A 23,973-nucleotide genomic window follows, 5' to 3' on the forward strand; every position below is an offset into this window, starting at 1 on the left:
TCCTAGTGGTTTGTTTGACAGATGGAGTGACAAAACAGACTGCGTAACTGCTCATGCAAAATGGTAGGAAACCATCGGAGTTATACTAAAAGATCACAAAAAAGGGTGCAAACTTTCGATATCTCCAGATAGATTCATCAGGCAAGTGAGTGTTATCAGAGGGGGAAATGCTGAGAGGTTTTCATTTTCTCATTATGCCCTTCAATTTACAGAATAAGGAATTTCAGGAAGACAAACGAATAGACGATGACACTGTGACAATATTTTTTTTGCGGCAGAGAAAAACATAACATTGACTTGCGTGACCTGGCCTTCTTGTTTGCCATCCATGAGATCAACCAGAATCCCAGCCTCTTGCCCAACACCACCCTGGGCTACAACATCTATGACAACTACTACTTAGCAAGGATCACGTATGAAGCCATGCTGGATCTGCTATCACCTGGTCATAAGAATATTCCAAACTACAGATGCGGACGACAGAATGAGCCCTTGGCTGTTGTGGAAGGTGCTGACTCTGAAAACTCTGTCCATATTTCAACCATGTTGGGTATCTACAAAATCCCACAGGTAGGAATGTGTGTGTGTGTGTGGTCCAGTTGCACTTTGCTTTAAAACTCTAAAAGTCCTCCAGAGGTCTGAAGAAAAAGCAACTGTTTGCATCTGGCTTTATATTACTTTTGAGCGTCTTGACATATTTCAAAAGAAGTGTTAAGTCTTTAATCAAGTTATTCATACTTTGTTAAATTTCCCTCCCCAAATAATAAATTTAAAAATTACACATTAAAGAATATCAAAGTAACAGTGCAAGTATCAAAGTGTTATGGCATCAGCTTAAAAAGTGTATAATTGCCTGTAGTCCACAAAAATGTGTGCTATGATCATTTTGTTCATTTTTAAGATGGTACAAGAGTCTCTGTCGTAATATTATACATGAATATTACTAGCATGATGTGGCCACCTGAATATATATCCCAAGGAAGAACCTGGATTCCTCTCTATTGGCCCTGGTTAGGCCTCATCTTGAGTATTGCATCCAGTTCTTGGCTCCACACTTCAAGAAGGACGTAGACAAGCTGAAGCGTGTTCAGAGGAGGGCAACCAGGATGATCAGGGGTCTGGAAACAAAGCCCTATGAAGAGAAACTGAAATAACTGGGCATGCTTAGCCTGGAGAAGAGGAGATTGAGGGGAGACATGATAGCACTCTTGAAGTACTTGAAAGGTTACCATACAGAGGAGGGCCAGGATCTCCTCTCGATCCTCCCAGAGTACAGGACACGGAATAACGGGCTCAAGTTAAAGGAAGCCAGATTCCGGCTAGACATCAGGAAAAACTTCCTGACTGTTAGAGCAGTGCGACAATGGAATCGGTTACCTAGGGAGTTTGTGGGCTCTCCCACACTAGAGGCCTTCAAGAGGCAGCTGGACAACCATCAGGGATGCTTTAAGGTGGATTCCTGCATTGAGCAGGGGGTTGGACTCGATGGCCTTGTAGGCCCCTTCCAACTCTGCTATTCTATGATTCTATGATTGTTTATTTGTACATAATCTCTTAATGCTACAGAAGTAAATGGAAGCGTTTCACTCTGGGAGGAAACAGTGGTGGTGATGGTAGACCTTGCCTAACATGACTTTTATGCTTGCAATATTTCCCTCCCTCTCTTCTATTCCTCACTAGGTTAGTTATAGTTTTGAACCCCATGACCTTAACAATAAAAATCAGTTCCCCTTTTTCTACCAAGTGGCCCCGAAAGAAGAAGACCAGCATCTGGGCATTGTCAAACTCCTCTTGCATTTTCAATGGACCTGGATATGTCTCTTTGCTTCAGGCAATGACAATGGAGAACGGTTCATACAGACCCTGGTGCCTTTGCTCAACAGACACGGTATCTGTGTTGCCCTCTCTCAAAGACTCACAGAACTCTTGCGGTATATAATTAATTTTTTCATGGATGTGTCTCTCAAATGGAGACAAGTCAAGGTATTCCTTTACTATGCAGAAACACGCTCTTTCAAAGCGGGAATGTCAGTTCTAAAATTTATACATCAAAATGTATTAGAATGCACTGAAGGGAAAGTCTGGATCACAACAGCTTTGTGGGACATCACCTTGATGTTGTCTGATCGTAGGTTACGTTTCCAACACAACCACTGGTTCTTTTCCTTTGTAATCCAGACAAACAAAAAGCCAAAACATGGCAATGTCGATCTGGCTGGATTCATGCTTTACTGGAAGAAAGCGTTCCGTTGTTTCTCTTCGAAGCATGAGTTGTCCATGAAAGGCTGGAGAAGATGTGAACAGCAAGAGCAATTGCCTCTGGATGTGCTTGAACAAAGACTTTCTCAAGATAACTACAACATTTACAGCAGTGTCCAGGCTGTGGCACAGGCCTTGCACGCTGCGTACTCTTCCAGATCCAAGAGGACGGTGATGGAGGGCAGAGACAGGATGGACCTTCAAAGGCTACAGCCATGGCAGGTATTCTCTTTTCTATCATGAAAATCTCTACTGAAAATGGTATAATTGGCCAATGATAGATTCATTATTTCTGGAATTGTCATCCGGTAAGATTTCCAGCCTAGTTGCCTGGTGAAATGTTGCAGTTTCCAGATGCAACCCCAGTTCCTGAGGTTCCTTCTGCAGGTCCCAGTCTTGGCCCTGCTTGAGAGGACCCAACCTCTGTCTAAGATCGACCCCGATTAAACATCGTAGAACTCTACTCTTTGTGTCAGATGGTATTCAAACCGAAGCTGGAGATTCTAGGAAACAATTGAAGGTTCAGCCTGCTACTCATGGCAAGACATATTTCTGTTTCCCAGAATCATAGAATCATAGCATAGTAGAGTTGGAAGGGGCCTATGAGGTCATCGAGTCCAACCCCCTGCTCAGTGCAGGAATCCACCCTAAAGCATCCCTGACAGATGGTTGTCCAGCTGCCTCTTGAAGGCCTCTAGTGTGGGAGAGCCCACAACCTCCCTAGGTCACTGGTTCCATTGTCGTACTGCTCTAACAGTCAGAAGGTTTTTCCTGATGTCCAGCTGGAATCTGGCTTCCTGGAACTTGAGCCCATTATTCCATGCCTTGCACTCTGGGATGAATCAGTGACCTAGGGAGGTTGTGGGCTCTCCCACACTAGAGTCATTCAAGAGGTAGCTGGACAACCATCTGTCAGGGATGCTTTAGGGTGGATTCCTGCATTGAGCAGGGGGTTGGACTCAATGGCCTTGTAGGCCCCTTCCAACCCTGCTATTCTATGATTCTATGATCTTCTCCCAATGGCTTCTGCCAAGTTCCTTTCTCTAAACCCATGGGAGAAACACTACATGATGACATAGAATTGGTGTTCTGGGACTTCTGGGGGTGGGGGCATGAACATTGTGGAGAGTTACATTAGGGGTCATTTTAACTCAGGCCTAAGTTATGCAGTGGTGAAGTACTCCAGTTGGGTTGAGTCCAGATGACTATCACTCCCACTTCCATAATGCCTTGCTACAATGGTTTATGGCCATGGTAGCAGGAGATTATGGGTATTGCTTGGGAAGGCTGATAGATTGGCTGGAATGTTAGTCTTCCCCAAAATACCACAGTTGTTGGTATTTGGGTATGTGTGTGGCGCAGAGTGCTGAGCGGCAGTTACTGCAGACGAAACTCTCCCCACGTCCTGAGTTCAATCCCAGCGGAAGCTGGTTCTCAGGCAGCCGGCTCAGGTCAACTCAGCCTTCCATCCTTCCAAGGTCGGTTAAATGAGTACTCAGCTAGCTGGGGGAAAGGTAGCCATGACTGGGGAAGGCAATGGCAAACCACCCCGCTACAAACTCTGCCAAGAAAACGTCAGCAAAAGCAGGCGTCCCTCTAGGAGTCAGCAATGACTCAAGTGCTTGCACGAGAGGTTCCTTTCCTTTCCTTTCCTTGTTTTTATTTAAAGAACCTTTGTGAGCCAAAAATTACACAGCCATTATGGTTCCAGTAAACGCATGCTCTCAAAACGGACAGGGCAGAGATAACTACCATAGTTTCTGCTTTTCTCTTTCATCCTAGATTCACCCTTTTCTGCAACATTTCGGGTTTTCTAATATTTCTATGGACAGAGAATTTCATGAAGGAGATGGGCAACTGACAGCGAACTTAGATATTATGTTGAACTGGGTGGCAGCGCCCAATAACTCAGCTCTTTCAATGAAAATTGGGAGTCTAGAGAGACAAGCATCACCAGAGAGCAAGTTCATAATTGAGGAGGATTCCACTGTATGGCTTAACCAGGTGAGGAGACACACACACACACACAAACACACACACACACACACACACACACACACACACATTACTCCAAAGCTCTGAAGAAGCTCTCCTAGTGGTTTCATGTAGATAGTAAACAACATGGGGGACAAGAGAATGACCAGGGAGTCCAACAGTAATCCCTTAGCATCACCTTCTGGCCATGGATTGACATGAAGAACTGGAATCACTGCAAAACTCAAAAAAGGCCCAGGCCCAGCAGATGGTCCAGACGTATTCCATAGTCAATGGTATCAAAAGCTGTTGAGATGTTCAAAAAAACTATTCATGCTCTTCCCATCTAATACCTGACATCGATCACCCACCAAGATGACCAAATGAGTCTCAGTCCCATAATCCATCTGAAAGCCCAATTGAAATTGGTCCAGATAATCAGTTTCCTCTAAATGTTTCTGGAGTTGTAACATCATGTCTTCTCATTCACCTTAGATGAAACTGATCTTAGATGTATTGCTTTAGATGTAACTTAGATGTCTTAGATGTATCTTCTGTGATGGTCTTAGACTTATCACCTTAGATGTAGCTTAGATGTATCAGCTTAGTTGTATCTCAATTACCACCATCTTCTCAATCACCTTAGCCAAGAATGGTACATTTGAGACAGCCCTATAGTTAGACAGCGTCATGTCTTATCCTACTGCCCCTGTTTTGGGAGAAGATGTTTCAGGTAATCAATCAGAATCAGATTCAGAACTAGAAGACGCAGCGCCAGACACCAGCCAGCCTGTACTATGAGAGGAAGCTCTCACGGGCAATCCCCCAGCTGGGAGTCAGCCCTCTCCAGATCTTATCTCGTCAAGGCCAAATCCTACAGACTCAGTGGGAAGTGAGGTTTCTTCCAGAGGAGAGCGCCTCAAAAAACTAGCTGATGCTAGGGTCTGCCGGAAGCTGAAATGCACGGCGCGGAAGGAAGGCGTGAGAAAATCAATTAGATTACACCAGAACTTGCCACCGCACCAGGTGCTCTAAAGTTAGGGGTGTTTGAGAAGTGGCTTCTTATTCTTCTTGAACAATTGTCTTGCTTCGTTTGCATAGTTTTGCCTAAGGGGACGTTTCCAAGAGGTTAGACTCTATTCAGGTAGAAGAGACGTTTGTTGTTTAATAAAAGCTTTGCGGATTACTTGGCAAGCCTGGTCATTTGCCTCCTATCAAAAGCAGGAGTGTTCTGAGAAACACGACAACACCAAACACGCCTTTTGTGGTAGTGCCAACAGCATCATCTCAAATTCCCAAATAGGCCTTTAAGAGAGCAATCGTGTGGTCCCAGAAGTCCCCCCTCCAAGGCCATAGAGGGGACCTTGGTTGAGTTCCATGCTAGCAAATGTGGCCTTGGATGACTTCAGCGAGGTCTGCAAGGGAGGCTTCCAGTGGGAGAGCAAGGGAGAGAAGAGACCAGGATACAATGTTTCCTATGGCCCCTCCATTCCTCTTCCCTCAGAAGTCCTAGAACAAGCCATGGGGGTTCAGGGTTTCATGGGTTTCACCCCAACCAGCCACCTTACGGGGTTCAGAAATTACATAAGCCATCACCTGGTGAGGGTAATTATGCTAATTATGCCACTGTGGCTTATTTTCCTTCCCTCATCGAGTGACCCTAACCCTAACCCTAACCCTAACCACTGCCTCTGTCCCAGAGCTTCGAAATTCACCACTAGAATCATAGAATAGCAGAGTTGGAAGGGGCCTACAAGGCCATCGAGTCCAACCCCCTGCTCAATGCAGGAATTCACCCTAAAGCATCCCTGACAGATGGTTGTCCAGCTACCTCTTGAAGGCCTCTAGTGTGGGAGAGGCCACAACCTCCCAAGGTCACTGGTTCCATTGTCGTACTGCTCTAACAGTCAGGATGTTTTTCCTGACGTCCAGCCGGAATCTGGCTTCCTGTCACTTGAGCCCATTATTCTGTGTCCTGCAGCCTGGGAGGATCAAGAAGAGATCCAGGCACTAACACTTTCCCCTCCACATTCCTTGTCTTTATGGGCAGTCTGTGCCATATTCGAGATGTTCCAAAAGCTGCTTGCCCGGATACGTCAAGGTGATTCAGGAAGGGAAGCCCATGTGCTGCTATGACTGTGCTCTGTGTGCAGAAGGGACCATCTCCACTCAGGAAGGTAAGAGGTTCTAGAATAAGCCCTGGAACAGTTTCTGAGAGGGTTTGTTTTAATTGTGTAGACCAAAACATAGAAATGAGTAGCATGCAATGTTTCTGAAGAAATTACCTCAAGGGATGAACAGTGGGAGCATAGGGCAGGAGGGCAGTTGAATCCAGAAAACCAATTGCAATGAGATGTCTTCAGAAGAAGTCAACACCAGGACAGTGACATCCCAAGGTGGGCCCTGGACTCTTGGCTACTCAGGGACCTCCCACTCCAAACCCTGGTGTGATGATAGCGTGAGGTACTTTGAAGAGAAAATCACCCCGTTGACTTGAATGCTGCTTGTTGTACAGTAACTGGTGAGGAGTCTAACGCACAACCTGGTCCACCTCTGTGGGATTCGATGGAGACAATATGCTTTGTTGAAAATGTGGCCTTTTCCAAGTGTTTTTAAATAATCGTTTGGCTGCCGGCTGGACATCAGGAAAAACTTCCTGACTGTTAGAGCAGTATGACAATGGAACAAATGACCTAGGGAGGTCATGGGCTCTCCCACACTAGAGGCCTTCAAGAGGCAGCTGGACAACCATCTGTCAGGGATGCTTTGAGGTGGATTCCTTCATTGAGCAGGGGGATAGACTTAATGCCCTTAAGAGGTACCTTCCAACTCTACTATTCTATGATTCTATGATTCTAATTTCCTATGTGGCTGATTAATACACTTCAAAGCGTAGACCCCAAACTTTTCTGCTAACAATTTTTTTCTTGTTTTTTGTACTAACAAGAATGAGTACAGGAAACATATTTTGACCCATTTTTCACTTTTATTAAAATTTATTTATTCATTTATTTAATTACATTTATATACCGCCCCATAGCCGAAGCTCTCTGGTTGCTTTAAAGAAGTTAAAAACAATGAACATTAAAAACAAGGATACAAAATTTTAAAACCAACAAGAACATAAAAACAACAATATCGTTTTAAAACAACGATTCTAGGGTCAATTAAAAAAAACATATGTTGTTATCTGCCTGGGAGAAGAGAAAAGTCTTGATGAGGCACCTGAAAGATAACAATGTTGGCGCCATGCGAGCCTCATCGGGGAGATCATTCCAGAATTGGGGGGCCACCACTGAAAAGGCCCTCTCCCTTGTTGCCATCCTCCGAGCTTCCCTCCGGGCAGGAACCGGGAAGAGGACCTTAGATGTTGAGCGCAGTGTACGGGTATATTCACGTCGGGAGAGGCGTTCCATCAGGTATTGTGGTCCCAAGCCGTGTAAGGCTTTATAGGTTAAAACCAGCACCTTAAATTGGGCTCGGAAACGTATAGACAGCCAACGCAAGCCGGCCAGAATCGGTGTTGTATGTTCGAACCTTCGGGTTCCAGTTATCAATCTGGCTGCCGCGTTTTGCACAAGCTGCAGCTTCTGAACTGTCTTCAAAGGAAGCCCCACGTAGAGGGCATTGCAGTAATCTAATTTGGAGGTTACCAGAGCATGGACAACTGAAGCTAGGTTATCCCCTGTCCAGATAGGGGTGTAGCTGGGCCACCAGCTGAAGTATAATATCTTGTAACATCACAAAACAACAGAACTTGCATAAAATGACATGTCTTGTTATTAAACAGAGCATTGTGAAATAGTATTGCTAAAGGTTCTTTGGTCTTAATAGTCTAACAGGACATAAACATTCTTGATCTTGGACTAGTAATTTAAAAAGGAGATATCTCATTCAAAATGCCGAATTCCCATTCGATTCTGAATAGGCTATTGAACTGACAGCTTCTCAGGCCTGGTTAGTTTCTAATAGGGTATGCAAAGTGGGTCTTCTCTGCCTCAAAATTCTACCCAGAGCTCTGTTGAAGTGATTCTCTGCCCCGGTTTTGGAGTGGTTCCTCTTATTCTGCCCCATCGGATTACCTGTTACAGAGAACTGTGCCCCTATCTGGACATAGATATCCTAGCTACAGTTATCTATGCTCTGATAACCTCTTGTCTGGATTATTGCAATGCATTATATGTGGGGCTGCCTTTGAAAACGGTCCGGAAACTTCAGCTGGTACAAAACAGGGCAGCACGGTTACTAACAGGGACTGGCCGACGAGACCACATCACGCCAGTCCTTTTCCAGCTTCATTGGCTAGACCATGGGTTAGCCCTGGGTGAACCCCGGGCTCACCCCTGTGCGTCCATAGAATCATAGAGTGCCAAAGCAGCCGATGTTCTTGTCACTTGCAGTGGCAGCACAAATAAACAAACAAACAAACAATAAACCTTACGAAAAATGAAAGAAGGTGTCCTATGACCCCTGCCACGGGTGAGTGGTGTCTGAGAGAAACTGATGAGAATGGCTTCTCTCCATGGGAGATTAGGTGAAATTGTCCCTCCAATGTCTCTGCCCACAAGCACAGTGGAAAATTTCAAGAGGGCATTTGAAAAAAGCTCTACTTTGGATACTTCTTCTCATTCTTGTCATTCTCCTCCTCCCCCTCCCCTTCTCCTCCTCTTCCTCCTTCTCCTCCTTCTCTTCCTTCCTTCCTTCCTTCCTTCCTTCCTTCCTTCCTTCCTTCTCTCCTCCTCCTCCTCCTTCCTTCCTTCCTTCCTTCCTTCCTTCCTTCCTTCCTTCCTTCCTTCCTTCCTTCTCTCCTCCTCCTCCTCCTCCTCTTCCTCCTCCTCCTCTTTCTCAGATGCAGACCATTGCACCAAATGTCCAGAAGATCAGCATCCAAACAAGGACCGAGATCAATGTATCTCCAAAGTTATAACCTTCCTATCTTATGTAGAAATTTTGGGGATCATCCTGACTTCTTTTGTCCTCTTCTTGGTGATATCCACATGCTTCATACTAGGAATCTTCATTAAATACCTAGAAACCCCCATAGTCAAAGCCAACAACCGGGACCTCTCCTATGTCCTCCTCATCTCCCTCCTGCTTTCGTTCTTGTCCTCCTTCCTCTTCATTGGCCAGCCAAGGAAAGCGACCTGCCTCCTCCAACAAATAGCTTTCAGCATCATCTTCTCAGTTGCCGTCTCTTCTCTCTTGGCCAAAACAATCACTGTAGTCTTGGCCTTCTTGGCCACAAAACCAGGGAACAAGATGAGGAGGTGGCTGGGGAAGAGTTTGGCCAACTCTGTTGTCATTTCCTGTTCCAGTGTCCAAGTTGTCATCTGTACCATCTGGCTGGGAATTTATTCACCCTTCCCTGACTCTGACATGCACTCCCAGCCTGGGCAGATCATCCTGAAATGTAATGAAGGGTCTGTCTCCATGTTCTATGCTGCCCTTGGCTACATGGGCTTCCTGGCTGCCATCTGCTTCATGGTGGCTTTCCTAGCCAGGAAGCTGCCTGGGTCCTTCAATGAAGCCAAGCTGATCACCTTCAGCATGCTGGTCTTCTGCAGCGTCTGGGTCTCCTTTGTGCCCACCTACCTGAGCACAAAGGGCAAATACATGGTGGCCGTGCAGGTCTTCTCCATCTTGGCCTCCAGTGCTGGGCTCCTGGGCTGCATCTTTCTCCCCAAGTGCTACATTGTTATTCTGAGGCCCGATCTGAATACAAAGGAACATCTAACAACGAAACTGAAAGATGGCATCTAATTGTTAAAATAGTCTTTTAATTGTGGGGCATTCTTATCCACAACAGCATCAGGGGGAAATTCTAAAAGGATCAAGAGCTCCTCAGGTGGTGGAAAGGTGATCTCTCAACGTGGTTCTTAATTGCCTAAGTGCCTAAATTGTGGATGAGAATCCTCTGGCCCTCCAGATGTTGTTATAGTCCAGCACCCGTCAGCTCCAGCGAGCAATGAATTGGGGGTGGGGGTGGAGATTGCTGCACTTGCCCTTCTCAGCATGCACTAAGTTGGGCAAGTACAGCTGTCCATGGACTGGAGTCTGGGAGGCCAAGTAGGGGAGGGGGGAGTCCAATGGACAGCTGTACTTGCCCAACTCAGTTCATGCTGAGCAGGGCCAGGAGGCCAGTAGTGCCTACTATCCGCCTCGGCTGATATGCCAGCTGCGCCCCTTCCTGGAGTCAGAAGACCTAAAGATGGTTGTGCCCACACTGGTAACTTCGAGGCTCGACTTCTGCAATGCGCTCTACATAGGGCTACCTTTGTGCCTAGTCCGGAAACTTCAACTAGTTCAAACTATGGCAGCCGGGCTGGTCACTGGTACACCTAGGGGTGACCACGTTACACCAGTTCTAAAATCTCTCCAATCAAAATTGAAGACAAAATTGTAGACAATCACAATCGGAATGTGCACGCTGCCTCTTCTTCCCATCCTGCGTTGGTTCTAAACTGTGATCTCTGCCAAGAAGTTGCTTCTCTCGGGCACGTGGAAGCACGGCTCGGCACCTCCTTTCCCGCACGTCTGCACTGAGGCAGATTTCTGATTCCAGCGTGATGCCTACAAGATGCTCCTATTTTCCTGAGTCAAGGGACCCAAACTCAACCCACCTTCCCCCCCCCCGCACACACACACTCCTAGTCTGAATTTGGTTAACAGCATCCAGGCACGACTTGCTCATCTGTGCAGTGCGATCCTAAGCATGCTTTCAGAGGCAAGTCATTGGATGGCCTTAGGTTTCTCCACTCCTGAAAGCACGATGACTTCACTTCCCATGGGAAACAACTTACACTCCAAGCCCCTAGATGCCTACTCAGAAGTAAGCCCCATTGCGTCCAATGGGACTTACTCCCTGACTTCGCCTGTGCAAAAGAAGAAGATGAGGAGGACACCATTGCACGGATGATTTAATGTAATTTACACTTCGTAGATTTGCAAAAGGCAATTATCATTGTGGAGTGTTTACACTGATTTATGGGAGGAAGGTGGCCTAGGAGAGGAATGCCAATTATTAGGGGTGTGCACGGACCCCCCCACGATCCGCTTCTCTTCTAGATTCACAACTTCCGGCTTGGGTCTGCTTCACTCCACTCCGCCTATGGTCCGCTCCGCTTCACTGCGAAACTCCGGATCCAGATCGGAGCTCCGCTTTCCCCCCCATAGACTTGCATTGAAATCCAAAAATGCCTACAACTTTTTTTCTGTTAATGTTAGAAACCTTAAACTCGGCACCATAATAGCTTATCCTTGTATACAAATGCATGCCAAGCCTCAAGCAAATCCAAGCATCCCCTGATTTTGGGGGGATCTTTGAAAATCGGACACCCCATTTTCAGAAATGGGATTTACTTCGACATTTTTACCGATAAAAACTTTGAAGAGGGCACCCACACAGATGCCATCTAGATCCACATTCAAGGCAAGTTTCAGGCAATTCCCATCATCCCCTGATTTTTGGCGGAGGTTTGCCCTTTTAACTCACCCCAATTCAAGTCCCATACTAGAACTCCATCAATTTTCATGTTAGAAACCTCAAATTAGGCACCATGTTCCATGTATACACATGCATGCCAAGCCTCAAGCAAATCCAAGCCTCCCCTGATTATTGGGGGATTTTTGAAAATCGGACACCCCATTTTCAGAAATGGGATTTACTCCGACATTTTGACAGATAAAAACTTTGAAGCGCACACCTTCACAGATGCCATCTAGATCCACATTCAAGGCAAGTTTCAAGCAAATCCCATCATCCCCTGATTTTTGGCGGGGGGGTTCCCTTTCTTTCTTTTTTATTTATAATTTTTTTATTTTTTAATACATCCAAACAATACAACAATACAATATAAAACAATACCCCATAATACACATAATATAAAGTAAACAATTTAATAAACATATGTTCTAACTTAATTCCCTTTAACATAATCATAATTAACATAAGTGTGCTCCCTCCAACCACGGGATCTTATTCATTTTTCCAAAATCTCATTGCTTCCTCTGGAGGTGTTTTCCCTCTCCCCTTTAATAGTACAAATTCTAAAAACTGTTTCCATATTCCTTCAAAATCATTCATTTTTATCATTCCTCTTCTAACTTTTATGTTACATGTTAATTTATCATTAATAGCAATATCCCATATTTCTTTGTTCCAATCTTCTATATGATAATCCCCTTGAACCTTCCAGTTCCTAGATATCATTAGTCTTGCTGCTGTCAACAAATTCGTTATCAATTCTTTTGTCTCTTGATTGCATTTCAATTATCCATATAATGATAACAATGCCACCATAGGTGTCTCTTCAATCTCCATTCCTAAAATTACTTGTATCTCTTTAAACACCATTTTCCATATTTTTTTTACAAATTCACATTCCCTGCACATATGTAAATACGTTCCTTTCTCTTGACAACCTCTCCAACATATTGCTGAATTCATCTTATTTATTTTATTTTATTTCACAGGGGTTAGGTACCACCTCCAAACAAGCTTGTAATAATTTTCTTTTATCCTCACAGACATATTTCTCAACACTCGTTGTTTCCATATCCCTTCCCAACTCTGTTGCCCTATTTGTTCCTTCAAGTCAGTTTCCCATACCATCTTGCCTACACTTTCCGTCTCTCCCTTTTCCACTAATATTCTATATATTATGCTTGTTAAACCTTTTATTAGTTTGTTTTCTCTTTTCTCATTTTCTTTTTTTAAAATCAGCTCCTCAAGCTTTGTAATTCCTCTACACTCTCCATTGTCATTTAACCATTTCTTTGTCCACTGTTCTAACTGAATATAATTTAACAATGATATATTTCCCTCTTTTAATCTCTCCTTTATTTCTCATCCTTTCTAGCCAATCTTTTAACTTCATTACCTTTCCTTCTTTTAAACTTTTTCCCAACTCTTTTAAAAAATTTCTCGGAAAGTTCCTCATCATTATCACTGGTGATATTGGGGAAATACTTGGAAGTAAGTGCTTTTTATATAATCACCATATTTCCCAGTGATTTTTTAAAAGGGGGTTCTCTATTTCTTCCCCCCATTTCTTTGCATAATCTCTAAAAAATACATTTTCTAATTTCCATTCTATATCCCCTCCCTTTCTATCCTCCAACCAACTTAAATCTTCTATTCCTATCATACTTTCTACTACATGTCTCAACCTATTAGCTACGTGCTATAACTTTAGGTTTGGGAGCCCTACCCCTCCTTTTTTCTGCATTACATACCAACTTTTTTTGTTAAGTCTCGCCTTTCTATCTCCATTGCAAAAGTTATTTACTATACTTTGCCAACTTTTTAATTCTTTTTCTGATATTCTTATTGGCATCATTCTAAATAAAAAAATTACTTTTGGTAAAATCCTCATTTTTATAAGGGCTATTCTTCCAAACCATGATAAGTTTATCCTTTTATATTTTTCTAATTTGCTCATAACTTCTTTTTTCAAACTATTTAAATTTTCCTTTTCTAAATCTTCTAAATTCCTAGAAAGCTTAATTCCTAGGTATTTTATTATTTCTTTTTCATATTCTTCTCTTTACTCTCCCATTCTCTCTCCTCTTTTTTACTATAATTAAACAATATCATCTCTGACTTTGTCCAATTTATTTTTAATCCCGTCACTTCCTCAAACTCCCTCAGATGATGTTTTATTCTATCCATTTTCTTTAATGGATTCTTGATTGTTAATACAGTATCATCTGCAAACATATTTATTTTAATTTCCTCTTTCCATCCTATTCCCTCAATAACATCGTCCTCTCTTATCATGTACGGCAATAGTTCTATAACCAATACAAATAAAACCGGTGAAAGTGGGCAACCTTGTCTTGTTCCTCGGGCAAGTTGTATTTTTTCTGTAACTCCATCATTTACAACTACTGAAGCTAAATTTCACGAATGAAGTGATAGACTCTGGATGGGGCAGATTCTCAGCTGGAGCCTCTCCCATGTGCAACTCCTCCCCCACTCGGCGTCTTCTGAGTCTGAATCTGTTTCTGATTGATTACCTGCCTCACCTACTCCCAATACAGGAGCAGTAGGGCTATACATGACAGGTGCTATTGCACCATGTCCTGCTTGTTCATCCCTGGCTAATAGATGGTTGGCCACTGTGTGAACAAAGTGCTCTTCTGATGTTCTTATGTTCTTAAGGGCACAGTTCTATGCATGTTTAGACAGAAATAAAGTCCTATGACTTCAAGCATTCCTCCAGCCAACCATGCTGAGTGAGAATTGTAGGACTGTTTTTCTGTCTAAACATGCGTAGGACTGCACCCTAATGGAACGTTATTTTGCTTTTTAAAAGTATAACTTGTCCTTCAAGAACATTTCCTAATGTTGGAAAGTTTTTTCTTCACTGAAGATCTGCCCCCTTCTTTCACCTACAGAAACAAGTATGTGACTCAACAAAAGTTCTCACAGGCATGTTTTTCTCCAGCTCACACCTGCGCATGAAGCCGCACAGAAGAGTTCAGGACATCACAAAGGCCATTCTTCCCTTTATAATTATCACAATCATGGTGATTTAGTCTTCTTCATCTTCTTGCCAAAACAGTAGGCATTTCTCCAAGGAGACTAAAAACATAAACATCAGAATCTGGTGCAACAGGAGGCAATGTATTGCCCTGTGCATGGAAGAGTGATTCATAAATACTTTGTGCATCACGGGGACGTGGGCTGAGGTTTAAGGCCGGCAAGGATGCTGGTGGCATGACGTTTAATATTTTCCCCTTTGGAGTAGAAGCCCTATCTGGACTCCTTTTGCATTAGCAACGTCCCTGCTTTCAGCCTTGGTCTTGCGAGAGAGTTTGGGGTTCTTCTGAAAGAGCATTTGTAAGGCAGGGGACTTTGACTGGCATGCTACTTCTCCTACTGCTGCAATTGCTGCTGCTGCTGCCCTGGGCAGCCTCATCGAAGCCAATGGAAAGACGTCCACTGGATTTAGAGGAAAATGAATTTAGTCCCCTGAATTTGTACAGATCAGGAGACCATATCATTAGTGGGATCATACCTACAGTAAATGCTTTATTCCAGCCTACTTCCTTCTCCTACCCTCCTTATGACAACAATAAAATGTAAGTAATTATGCAGTGAAGTTCATCGGAAGAGGAGAAACCATACAGCATCTTAAATGTCATATAATTCGCAGTTGTTCACCGCCTCGATCCGAGTGGAGAGGCGGGTAAGAAATATATTATCATTATTATTATTATTATTAGAGAACATGCACCACTGTTTCAGCTTACAGAGACACAGGCCATGGCTAGACTAAAGGGTTCGAGGACGACAATCTTGCAATTTTATGATCCCGAAATCATCACCCTCCTCTACAGATGGCGCGCGACGTCACGGCTGCCTTTTTGGAATTTTTTTTTTAAGGAAAAGGAGCACTCGAGCGCTTGAATGAGAGGTAATGAAAAAAAATACCCCTCCTCCCACCACACCCCCGATGGGCACAGAGCTCCTGAGGAGTTCTATGCCTGGTTCTTGGCTCCACGTCCCATGGTCTCGGGATCATCCCAAGACTGTGTGAAAAGCAGCAGAAGAATGGTATGGCGATATCCCGGGGAAAGGGAGGGGTCATCCCTCCTTGCTCCCAGGATTCCCTGAGCATCATGTGAGCACACAGGATGATCCTGGGGCAATCCCTAGGATATCGCCTGGTCTAGCCATGGCCATAATCTGCTTTGAAGTGGAATTTTCTAAAATGTGCCCTGATTTACTAACTTTGGCAGAACATTAAGGGTCGATCTACACCAAGCAGGATATAACACATTTAAAACGGTACGAAAATGGTACTCTTCTAGATTATTGCATCCAGTTCTGGGCTCCACAATTCAAGAAGGATGCAGACAAGCTGGAGCGTGTTCAGAGGAGGGCAACCAGGGGCCTGTCTACACAGAGTCTTCGGGGTGCCTGGAGTGTGCCTGCAGTGCGCCCACAAATCAATGATGTAGCCAGTACCTTAAGCATTCCAAGAAGAGGCGGAGGAGGAGGAGGAGGAGGAGGAGGCCCCGCATTGCCCCTCGCGGGGACGGGGTGAAGAGTTGCCGGGCCTGGCGGCTTCACCGGGGAATCGACTGCGTCCTTGGTGCCGTCCACCTGCCCGCCGGCCTCCTGTTGCTGGCGAAAGAGCCACCTGGGTCATAGAGCTCGGTGGAAGAAGCCAGCGGCGGCGGCTTCCGCCGAACTCTCCGGCCCGGGTGGGCCCGGGTGGCTCTTTCGCCAGCAACAGGAGGCCGGCGGGCAGGTGGACGACACCAATCAAGCTGGCTTTCCATAATCTTGGTTTTTTTTAAGGTTTAACTGCAACCCAGCTTTTGCACAGTTGCATAGAAAAGGGAATTTCAGCAGGTGTCATTTGTATTCATGGAGAACATGGTGAAATTCCCTCTTCATCACAATAGTTAAAGGTGCAGGAGCTATACTAGAGTGACCAGATTTAAAAGAGGGCAGGGCTCCTGCAGCTTTAACTGTTGTAATGAAGAGGGAATTTCACCAGGTTCTCCATATATACAAATGACACCTGCTGAAATTCCCTTTTCAATACAACTGTTAAAGATACAGGAGCCCTGTCCTCTTTTTCATATGGTCACCCTATACCTGGAGAAACTTGGGATCGATTCTTGGACCTTCAGCATGCAAAACATGTGCTTTATCTCACTGAGCTATGACAGCTCCTCCAATCCTGGTTAAGCTCCCAACACACACACACACACACAAACCCCTCTTTATTTCAGCAGTATGACTTAGGGAGTCAGACCAGCGGTCCATCTAACCCAGTACTATCAGCAATGAGTGGGCAACCAGGATGATCAGGGGTCAGGAAACAAAGCCCTACGAAGGGAGACTGAAAGAACTGGGCATGTTTAGCCTGGAGAAGAGAAGATTGAGGGGAGCCATGAGAGCACTCTTCAAATACTTAAAAGGTTGTCACACAGAGGAGGGCCAGGATCTCTTCTCGATCCCCCCAAAGTGCAGGACACGGAATAATGGACTCAAGTTAAAGGAAGCCAGATTCCAGCTGGACATCAGGAAAAACTTCCTGACTGTTAGAGCAGTACAACAATGGAACCAGTTACCTAGGGAGGTTGTGGGCTCTCCCACACTAGAGGCCTTCAAGAGGCAGCTGGACAAGCATCTGTTGGGGAGGGTGGATTCCTGCATTGAGCAGGGGGTTGGACTCGATGGCCCTGTAGGCCCCTTCCAACTCTGCTATTCTATGACATGCCCAGTTCTTTCAGTCTCTCTTCATAAGGCTTTGTTTCCAGACCCGTGATCATCCTGGTTGCCCTCCTCCATTAGAACCCTCCAAAGATTAACCAGTGGAGAAGCTATGCCTGTCATGAGTTGAAGTGTCAGGTAGCTTCTTAAAGACTGGTACTTACTTAGGGCCAGTCAAATTGTCATATCCCCTTCCCCCTGGGCACGTCCACTTTCCTCTTACTGGTAAAAGACACATATAGCCTTTTTTAAAAAAAATCTTCTTGTTGTTGTTTATTCAGCAACACTACTGCTTTTAATTCCACCCCTCCTTTGTTTATTTATTTATTTATTTATTCCATTTTATATTTACACCCCATAGCCCAAGCTCTCCTGGCTTTTCCTCTTCAGTGAAGTCAGGCAGGCTTTCATTGTGGTTCAACTACTCGTTGTTGTTGTTGTTGTTATTGCTATTAATATTAATTAGTACTGCTATTATTAACGTTATTATTTTGTTGTTGTTTAATAATGGATGTGATCACAATGCAGTCAATCAACTCTGAAGCAAGGATCACAAAGCTTTACTCTTATCCTCCTAGCCTCCTAGTTATGGGATGCAAAAGAAAAGGCATCTCTCTGTGCTGCTCCCCGCTCACAGGGATGGTTTGCATTACTGGCTTTGAAACGATCCTTGGCTCACTTCCTTGTGCCCCCAGAAATCTCTGCTCCATGCCTGCCTTCCCGCCTCCGCCTGGGTGATGTTGTTTTGGGGTATCTGCTGGGACTGACTTCCCCATAGATCTATGGCATATTTCTGCCTGCCTCTCTGCCCGCCTGGTGCCTGGGAGGTGTACTACATGATGGGCTTTGTGGTTCAACCCCACAAGCCTCTGGCATGCTAGCTCCCAGTGCTGCCTGTCCTCCTCTGTGCCCACCTTGCAGGGATGGTTTGTGTGTGTCTTGCTTTGACTCAGAGAATAAGTCCTTCCTGCGCTCTCTTAGACTTTTTGAAGTTCCAAATAAATTTTTCAAGTGTGGAAGAAGATTCATATTTAGGTTTATCTACTCCCCAATTCATGGCATGTTGGGATTTCCTTTGAAATGGCCCCATTGAGCTGTCTGCAGCTTTAAAAATCCCTGAGATACTGGGGTGTCAGATTTTCAAAACTCCCCCCAAAATCAGGGGAGGCTTGGATTTGCTTGAGGCTTGGCATGCATGTGTATACATGTATCAGCTGTCATTGTGCCTAATTTGAGGTTTCTAACATGCAAATTGATGGAGTTCTAGCACGGGACTTGAATTGGGGTGAGTTAAAAGGGGAAAACCCTGTCAAAAATCAGGGGATGATGGGATTTGCTTGAAACTTGCCATGAATGTGGATCTAGATGGCATCTGTGAGGGTGCCCACTTCAAAGTTTTTATCTGTCAAAATGTCAGAGAACAGTCCATGTCTGAAAATGGGGTGTCGGATTTTCAAAAATCCCCCCAAAATCAGGGGACACTTGGATTGGCTTGAGCCTTGGCATGCATGTGTATACATCGATAAGTTATCATGGTGCTGAGTTTAAGGATTCTAACATCAACAGAAAAAAAGTTGTAGGCATTTTTTGATTTCAGTGCAAGTCTATGAGGGGAAAAGTGGAGCTCTGATCCGGATCCAGAGCTTCACAGCGAAGCAGACCGGACCGTAGGCAGAGTGGAGCGGAGCGGACCCAATCCGGAAGTTGCAAATCTGGAAGAGAAGCAGATCGGGGGGTCTGTGCACGGCCCTAATTTGTATGTATGGAGAATCTGGTGAAATTTCCTCTTCATCACAACAGTTAAAGGTGCAGGAGCTATACTAGAGTGAGCAGGTTTAAAAGAGGGCAGGGTTCCTGCAGCTTTAACTGGTGTGATGAAGACGAATTTCACCAGGTTCTCCATATATACAAATGACACCTGCTGAACTTACATTTTCAATATAACTGTTAAAGATACAGGAGCCCTGTCCTCCTTTTCATATGGTCACCCTACCTTATAGGCCCCTTCCAACTCTACTATTCTATGATTCTATGAAAACTGTTCCCTTTGGCCTGTCAGACCTTCAACACATTCCTAGATTACAGTGATGTCCCCTCATCTGGTCCAAAGTAGGAAGCAAGCCAAGGGTGCCATGAGGTGTAAGTCCCTGCTCTTCCTGTCTAGTGCTTTGTTCTGCTGGTGCACTGATGGAGAAGGCAGCACCACTGTTCATGGTCAGTAATTACCAGAGTCCCAAGAGTTCTGTGTTGACTTGCTCACTTCGTTAATTTACTGTAAGCCCATCCAAAGCTCACCCAAAATGCACAAGGTTTTGAGGCCTTCAGATCAGTTCATCATGCAAGGCAGGTGAGAAACAGGCTGAGGGGAAACTCTGAGAGTTTTCATTTTCTGCTAATGGCTTTCAGTTGGCAAAACTGGGAATCTGACAATGACAATGTGACAATATATTTTGCTGCAGAGAACTACACAAAATGTACTTGCATGACCTGGCGTTCTTGTTTGCCATCCATGAGATTAACCAGAATCCACATCTCTTGCCTAACGTCACCCTGGGCTACAAAATCTATGACAATTCCTACCATGCACAATTCACGCATGGTGCTGTGATAGATCTACTGTGTCCTAGGCTTTCAAATATCCCAAACTGCATTTGTGGAAGGCAGAATGACCTGTTGGCGGTTGTAGAAGGGCCCGACTCTGAAATCTCAATCTATATTTCAACTGTGTTGGGCATCTTCAAAATCCCACAGGTAAGAATCAGGAGTGCAATCCAAATGCACTTTGCTTTAAATCCCAAAAAGCCTTCTGATGTCTGTAGAAAAAGGTTCTGTCCTCGGCATCATAACACCCCAAATGCCGCCTAGTTTCCCCACAGAGCGAAAGGCTGCCATTTTCTTATGTGTCGGAAAGGGAAAAGGGATACCTGGGGACCAGAGATAGGATAGTGTTTTAACTGATGCATCCCCTTTCAAACTGCATCCCAGATGGTCTTTGCTAAACCCAGTGCAGGGAACTGAATTTTATAAGGAGATATATATAAGGAGATCCCTCCTTTTATAAGGAGATCTCTCTATTCAGCCCTGGTTAGGCCTCATCTAGAGTATTGCGTTCAGTTCTGGGCTCCACAATTCAAGAAGGATGCAGACAAGCTGGAGCGTGTTCAGAGGAGGCTTTATAGGTCAAAACCAGCACCTTGAATTGGGCTCAGAAACATACAGGCAGCCAGTGCAAGTGAACCAGAACAGGTGTTATATGGTCAAACCTTCTGGTTCCCGAAATCAATCTGGCCGCTGCATTTTGCACGAGCTGCAGCTTCCGAACCGTCTTCAAAGGCAGCCCTACGTAGAGCACATTGCAGTAATCTAACTTGGAGGTTACCAGAGCATGGACAACTGAAGCCAGGTTATCCCTGTCCAGATAGGGGCGTAGCTGGGCCACCAACCAGAGTTTGGTGTATGTTAAAAGATTTCTGAGGTTTATCCAGGGGAAAACAAACTGACATTAATCTCTTTTATTCCTTACCAGATCAGTTATAGTTCTGTCTCCAATAACCATAATGATAAAACTCATTTTCCTTTTTTCTATGGGGTGGTCCCCAAACAAGAGTCCCTGTACCTGGGGATTGTCAAACTTCTCCAGCATTACAGATGGAATTGGATTGGTCTCATAACTCCAAACAATGACAGTGGAGAAAGGTCCAGGAAGATGTTGACACCTCTGCTCACCACTCATGGTATCTGCGTTGCTATCTCACAAAGTGTGAGAAAACTCTTCCAGTATTCACCAAAATTTCCCACTGACTTAGTTCTCATGTGGAAACAAGTCAATGTATTCATTTTCTATGCAGAGACTCGCTCTTTCGGTTCTGAAATACACATTCTAATGGCAATGCATGAAAAATTGGTTGACTCCACTGAAAGGAAAATCTGGATCACAACAGCTTTGTGGGACATCACCCGGACATTTTCTGCCAGTACATTGCATTTCAAGCACAGCCATTGGTTCGTTTCCTTCTCAACCCAGACAAACAACAAGCCCAAAAATGGCAATGTTGATCTACCTGGATTCATACCCTACTGGAAGAAAGCTTTTCGCTGTTTCTATTCAAAGCATGCCTTGTCCATGAAAAGCTGGAGGAGATGTGAACAGCAAGAGCAATTGAACCTGGATGTGCTTGAACAAAGTCTGTCTCCAGACAACTACAATGTTTATAACAGTGTCCTGTTTGTGGCCCATGCCATTCATGATGCATTGTCTTCCAGATCCAAGCAGAGGGTGATCGTGGGCAGAGACAGTTTGGATCTTCAAGGGATACAGCCATGGCAGGTATTCCCTTTTCTATCATGGAAATCTATACTAAATCTTATAGAATTGCTGAATTCTGTATATCTGGAAGTGGCCTCTGAGAAGATTTCAAGCGTGCAGTTGTTTCCTGTAGAAATTTTGCATTTCCCAGAGGGGACCCCAATTACTGTGCAGATCCTACTTTTTCACTCTCTTCTGAAGGTCACACAAACCATCTGAGACCCCATTAGGCATGGTGGGACTCTCCTCTTCATGGGCTGTGGGTATTGCCTAATCTCCATGGAATTTACATAGGTGCTTCTTCATGTAGGGGAAGGTCTCCTGAGCTCAATCCACCATGTCCTGTCCCCTCCAGACTGGGCTGCTGCTGTGACAGTTCCTTGGCTCTTCTATGGTTCCCTCTAAACTTGCTCTATGTTGTCTTTGGGTGCTTATATGGAGATACAGGCCGGATATCAGGACCATATTCGGTCTCTGGTCGTTGGTCTCAGGGCTTTGCTAGACCTACCACCTAATCCGGGTGGGAGGAGTGGTGAGCCCGTGCTACTTGTCATGCCTTGCTAGATGTGGACACAACGAGGGAAAGCAAAGCCCCGTCGCGTCCGCTGAATTTTTATTTTTTAAAGGGGCCAGACATAGGAACGCTCCTGCACTTAGGTAAGGCCCTTTAAAAACACACACACACACACAAACCCCTTCTCCCCCCTCACCCCTCCCTGGCCATGAGTTCCCCCTTCTCCCACCAGCTTGGTTTCCCCCCCATCCCTTCCACCTCCATTGCCTGCCCGCCAGGCCCCTTCCCCCTTCCCCCCTGCCTCCGATCTCCCCACACACCTCCCCTGGACTCCACCGCTTGTCCCGGGTACTTGCGAGTAAGCGCGGTAGCTGGGAAAAGCGGCAAAACAAGCTAGACGCCTGCAGTCTCGGGCTCGGCTTGATGCCACGGGTAAAAACCGGGCCAAAAGAGGTTCCAGTTAGCCCGGGCCGAAGAAGGTTTCAGCCCAGGCTGACCCTGGGATCCCCTGTGCATCATCTGGATGCACAGAGGTGATCCCGGGGTCAGCCCAGGCTCAAACCTCTATCTAGCAAAGCCCTCAGTCTGGGAAGCCAAGCCAGAAAAGACAGTGTTTCATTTCCTCTTATCATTTTATGCCTACAGTACTTGGGTGACCCTATGGAAAGGAGGACAGGGCTCCTGTATCTTTAACAGTTGCATAGAAAAGGGGATTTCAGCAGATGTCATTTGTATATATGGAGAACCTGGTGAAATTCCCCCTTCATCACCACAGTTAAAGTTGCAGGAGCTATACTAGAGTGACCAGATTTAAAAGAGGGCAGGGCTCCTGCAGCTTTAACTGTGGTGATGAAAAGAGAATTTCACCAAGTTCCCCATATATACAAATGACACCTGCTGAAATTCCCTTTTCAATACAACTGTATTGAAAATACAGGAGCCCTGTCCTCCTTTTCATAGGGTCACCCTACATGGATGACATGTAATCTCTATGTTTGAAGATGTAAATATTTATATTTAGGTTTCTGCCCTTCAACAGGGGCCAGATCCACTAATGGAAATGACTTCCCCCAATTTCATTAATGGAAGCACCAACTCCAGTTTCCAGAATTCTCGTCAAAATGCAAAACTAAATCCATCTACCCTAACCCTAAGCCTTCCACAGAAATTTTGGGTTGAAAATCAGGCCCTGAAATTCCCCTCAGTATTGTAGTGGGGTTAGGGTGAGGGAAAACTCACTGGTTGAAACATTGCAGCATGACATAATATTGGACTTCCTGACTGTTAGAGCAGTACGACAATGGAATCAGTTGCCTAGGGAGGTGGTGGGCTCTCCCACACTGGAGTCATTCAAGAGGCAGCTGGACAACCATCTGTCACGGATGCTTTGAGGTGGATTTCTGCACTGAGCAGGGGGTTGGACTCAATGGCCTTGTAGGCCCCTTCCAACTCTGCTATTCTATGAGTCTATGATTCTATGATCTTAAGGGACTCCAAGGAGCTGGTTGGACATTATGGAAACTTGCATGAGTGGGCATTTTCACTCAGGCCTAAATTATCTAATGCTGCCATCTTCACATCTGGTGTACTCCAGATGTGTTTACTCTAAATAACTATAACTCCAAATAACTATAACTATAACAAATAACTATAACTCCAAATAACTAAACCGCCCAGAGAGCTCTG

The 23,973-nt window shown here is 44.9% G+C and overlaps 1 pseudogene; it reads right to left on the minus strand.

Moving 5' to 3' along the window:
* The window catches only part of LOC134395798 (zinc finger protein 208-like), a 215,598-nt pseudogene that overhangs the window by 83,110 nt on the left and 108,515 nt on the right, over positions 1-23,973 (minus strand).

The sequence above is a fragment of the Elgaria multicarinata genome, chromosome 3 (assembly GCF_023053635.1).
Source record: "Elgaria multicarinata webbii isolate HBS135686 ecotype San Diego chromosome 3, rElgMul1.1.pri, whole genome shotgun sequence".
In the NCBI taxonomy this organism is placed as follows: Eukaryota; Metazoa; Chordata; class Lepidosauria; order Squamata; family Anguidae; genus Elgaria; species Elgaria multicarinata.